Source organism: Myxine glutinosa, chromosome 3 (assembly GCF_964187855.1).
Source record: "Myxine glutinosa chromosome 3, kmMyxGlut1.1, whole genome shotgun sequence".
In the NCBI taxonomy this organism is placed as follows: Eukaryota; Metazoa; Chordata; class Myxini; order Myxiniformes; family Myxinidae; genus Myxine; species Myxine glutinosa.
The window spans coordinates 97,264,327-97,269,801 of record NC_136263.1 but is presented as its reverse complement, the minus strand read 5'-3'; positions in this window follow the sequence as shown (position 1 = coordinate 97,269,801).

Below are 5,475 nucleotides of genomic sequence, written 5' to 3'. Positions count from 1 at the left end.
GGAAAATGGAGGGGGAGGGGGGAAAATGGAGGGGAGGGGGAAAATGGAGGGGGAGGGGAGAAGGGGGAGGGGGGAGGGGGAGGGGAGAAGGGGAGGGGGGAGGGGGAGGGGAGAAGGGGAGGGGTAGGGTGGAGGGGGTAGGGTGGAGGGGGGACGGAGGGGGGAGGGGGAAGGGGGAGGGAAGGGGATGGCCAGTCAACAATGACGTTGCAGTTCTCATGGTCGGAGAGCAGCACAACAATCGGACATAGTCCTGCATATTCGCAACAGCACGAAGCGGATTTTGGAGACTCACCGATCCTGTGACGTCCTCCAGTACCGGCGTTGCCGAGCGGGGGAAGGGAGACCCGTACATTCCCAACCCATGCATTCGCCCCTCTCGACTCAAGCTCACTCGGGACAAAAAGCCTCGCACAAATTTACACCGTGAAGGCTCAATGGTCATGTCTATGCCACAAATCACGGGCGCACTGAATTGAAAATATATAGAACGCTCATACTCCGTGAAAAGTGAAGCCGCCGTGTCGCCATCTTTGTCAGCACGACTTGACCAACTCGCTTCGCGGATCTCGTTTTGTGCGGCAATAAACTGCTCCAATCGGTTACGGAAGGGTTGTGGAAAGACGTTTCACAGCTGTTTCAAAGACATTTAATACATATCGCACAAATCGATACAAAACACGATCGCATAAAAGGTGAAAAAACGTGTGACGTGTGACGGGATGGACCATCACGTGATCGTTCTGAGCGAGAACGGCTCGACCAACTCGCTTGGCGGATCTCGTTTTGTGCGGCAATAAACTGCTCCAATCGGTTACGGAAGGGTTGTGGAAAGACGTTTCACAGCTGTTTCAAAGACATTCAATTCATATCGCACAAAATCGATACAAAACACGATCGCATAAAAGGTGAAAAAAGCGTGTGACGTGTGACGGGATGGAACATCACGTGATCGCTCTGAGCGAATCAGTCTGGCGGCGGAAATGGAACATCACGTGATCGCTCTGAGCGAATCAGCGAGCTGCTCTGGAACCGGCTGAGATTAGCAGGTACTTCGCTGAAATGCGCTGAGGTAAATATGAATAAAAAATATGGATCGTCAAATATTTTGAGTTCGGCCATGTTCGTCCCACGCTCAATGGCCATGTGTATGTCAAATATCAAGCACGTAAGCCTCTCCGTTTAGGAGTCTATCGGTAACATTACACACACACACACACACACACACACACACACACACACACACACACACACACACACACACACACACACACACACACACACACACACACACACACACACACACACAAACTGTGTTTTATATATATAGATTTCGTGTTTACGAATTCGAATACGAAGGATTTCCCCTTTCCCCTTTCGATTTCGAATACGAATCGAATACGAGCTTGAGTCGAGAGGGCGAATGTACTGGTTGGGAATGTACGGGTCTCCCCTCCCCCACCCGGCAATGCCGGGTACTTCTGCTAGGATCATGTGATGTTCCAACTTTGCCGCCATAATCTCACAGTTATGCGTTCGCACGTAATTCAGTTTTTTCACATTTCAGCGAGGAACATTGCCATTCACACCACATAGGTTTTTTTTCACTTTCATCTGATATTTGTGATTTATTTCAAACAAACTGTATTTCCCATCTACATGGCCATGTATTCCTATTAACGTTATGTGAAGTACATAAATTGTGTGGATTACATCATTTCTGGATGTGATCAATTGCCAGTAACCATCTTTTTCCCTCCCTTTCCCCCCCTCGCCCCTCCCCTCCCCGTGTCCCCCTCCACCCTACCCCTCCCCTTCCCCCTCCCCCTTCCCCAACCCTCCTGTCCCCCCCTCCCCTTCTCCCTTCCCTTGCCCTACCCTTCCCCCTCCCCTTCCCCCTTCCCCTCCCCTTCCCCCATCCCCTCCCACCATCCCTCCCTCCCCCTCCCTCCCCCTCCACCTCCCCACCCCCTCACCCTCCCTCCCACTCCTCTCCCCCTCCCCTCCCCCCTCTCCTCCCCCACCCCCTCCCATCCCTCCCACCCCCTCCCTCCCCACCCCACCCTCCCACTCCTCTCCCCCTCCCATCCCTCCCCCTCCTCCCCTCCCCTCTCTCCCTTTCCCCCCTCCCCCTCCCTCCCTTTCCCCCCTCCCCCTCCCCCCCTACCCTTCCCACTCCCTTCTCCCTCCACCCTACCCTCTCCCCTTCCCCACCTCTCCCCTCCCCCTCCCTTTCCCCCATGCCCCTCCCTTTCCCCCCCTACCCTTCCTTTCCGACCTACCCCTTCCCAATCCACCCTCCCCTCCCCCTCCCTTTCCCCCATGCTCCTCCCTTTCCCCCCTACCCCTTCCTTTCTGCCCTCCCCTCCCCCCTCCCTCTCCCCTCCCCCCCTCTCCTCCCCTCCCCCTGTTCCCCTCCCCTCTGTTCCCCTCCCCCCTTCCCTCCCCTCCCCCGCCCGGCAATGCCGGGTACTTCTGCTTGTATTTATGAAAAGTAACTCCCTATTTTAAAATATTTAGAAATTATTTATTTATTGTAATATTTTTCTCAAATTTTTAGTGTTTGTTCCTTAAGGTATGAGAATTTAATCTGTGTTGGTTTTTTTTCAGATTATTTTTTGTTTGAAATTCGGAAGCCCTACAAACATGGCTGGACGTCTTACCCTGCAGGAGCGTGCCCAGCTAGTGGTATGAAGATTGGTCTGATCTCTTTAAAAATATCCTCTGGTCTGATGAAGCGGTATTTCACATCGGTGGGTTTGTGAACCGTCACAACTGCTATTACTGGACAGGAGAAGATCCTCATGTTATTTCTGAAAAAACGCAATATCGGCCCAAGGTAAAGGTGTGGTGTGGAATGACTTTGGAAAGAATTGTAGGTCCCTTCATTCTTCGCGATACCATGAATGCCAAAAGGTACCTCACCATGCTGCAAGACGAAATCTGGCCAATTATCAGTGCTTTGGAGAATGTTGAAGATTTGATTTTCATGCAAGATGGCGCTCCTCCACATTTTGCTATTGTTGTTCATGAATGGCTGAATGCCCACTTCCCTGGGAGATGGATGGGTCGTCGTGGTCCGTATGAATGGCCAGCCAGGAGCCCTGACTTAACACCATGTGACTTTTTTCTTTGGGGTTGGGTAAAAGAGCAAGTCTACTGTACAAAACCAACGACTTTGGAAGAACTTGAAAGGCGAATACGAGAAGTTATGTCTTCCATCCCACAAGAGTTCCTGGTGAAATCAGTTGACGCGGTTCCCGGGCGGCTTGAGAAGCTGGTGGCGAATTCTGGTGCCCATATCGAATTTTAAATAAAACTTCATGCTATACGCTTTCTTCTTATATCCATTTCTTGTAAAAATTATAGTTAAGAAATAAATTATAAGTATTTTAAAATAGGGAGTTACTTTTCAATCACCCTGTACAATATATCTATTTTGTATATATATATATGAGAAATAGCAGAAAGTAGCAGAAAAGCAGAAATAGCAGAAATAGCAGGTTTCTGTTTTAGCAGCAATAGCAGATTTCTATTTCTGTGAGAAATAGCAGAAACTCCACAGTACGAGCAGGGCGTCTCATTTGCATTAAATAAATAATCGGGAGGTTAAATCAGACGCGGACGTAGCTTCAGGACGTCGATCTTTAATTTGACAAGCTTTCGACCAACAAAGGTCTTCTTCTTAGTCAACTTCTGTTGAACTTGGGGACGACGAAAAAGAAGACCTTTGTTGGTCGAAAGCTTGTCAAATTAAAGATCGACGTCCTGAAGCTACGTCCGCGTCTGATTTAACCTCCCGATTATATATATATATATATATATATATATATATATATATATATATATATATATATATATATATATATATATATATATATATATATATATATATATATATATATATATATATATATAACTGTAAGAAATAGTAGAAACTCCAAAGTACGAGCAGGGCGTCTCATTTGTATTGAATAAATAATCGTTAGATTAAATAAGACAGGGACGTAGCTTCAGGACGTCGATCTTTAATTGTCGACAAGCTTTCGACCAACAAAGGTCTTCTTCTGAGTCAGCCCCAAGTTCCGTTGAACTTGGGGCTGACTCAGAAGAAGACCTTTGTTGGTCGAAAGCTTGTCGACAATTAAAGATCGACGTCCTGAAGCTACGTCCGCGTCTTATTTAATCTAACGATTATATATATATATATATATATATATATATATATATATATCATATATATATATATATATATATATATATATACATACATACATATATATTTCTGTCAGTTGATTGTTTGCCATTTGTATTACAGTGTACAAGACGGTAGAAATAAATGAATGACATGTTTATCTCACCATTCATTCGGGGGAAAATTATTACGGAAAATTATTACGGGGGAAACCCTTAGCTACATTCGTTGCCGTTTTCGGACGACCGGACTTCTTTGCAGTGGCTACCGACCCTGTTGCTTCAAATTTCTCGACAATCAATCGTATGTTTCTTCTCTGGGGTGGGTTAATATCGAATTCCTGTGCCAAACGGCGTGCCGCCATCGTTGGTTGTTCATTACATTTGTAGTAATGTTTCATGGCCGCAATGCGTTGATTCATTGAAAGGTAATTCATGGTTCAATTTGGTGCAACTTCAGTAACTTTCCAAACTCTCAGCAATAACCTGCAAAAAAAAAAAAAAAAAAAATTTTTAGAAAATTAATAATCTGCAAGACAATTATTAACAACATGACATCCCAGAAAGAATCTGACAGCCTAAAAAACAGAAATCGGGCGCTACTTTTGACTCACCCTGTATAGTCTGCACAAAAGACGACGTTTCTGATGGTGAGGTCCAGAAGTTTGAAAGATCGGACTTATTCCAGTGGTTAATTGTGGAAAAAAAAGAAAACCAAACATTTTTGTTGGATCAACAATCCTTCCAGAGAGACAAGATCAGAATGCAAGATTTACCTGGAATGAAAGACATTCCAAGTGTTAGACTAGTATCTGACCTTTTCCAGGTCAGCAACGCTGCTGCGTGTAGAATACGTGACTTTGGAGGGATGTAGAATACGTGACTTTTGAAATGAAGAATGAATGTGCTTGCGGTGACGCCTTTCGTGTTTTGTGCTTGGGCACTTCTAACTGCTTAAGAGTGTCTCTACTCTTTGACCTCCTCATCCTCCCATGGGAAGAAATGCTTCTGCTTTTCCTTTTTGGACAAATATTTAACTGCAGGGTTTTTGTGGGCAATTATTATTTTACTGTAAATTTTACATTTTTACATAAAGTCGGCAGGGTTTTTTTTTTTTTACATTTATTTCACCAAGACATTCAAACCCATTTCCAACTTCAACAATGTGAGCATTTTTGATGTTTTCGTCTCCAAGCTTGCTCCAATCATTGCATACTTTTTTTTTTTCGTTGTGTGTGTGTGTGTGTGTGTGTGTGTGTGTGTGTGTGTGTGTATACGTAA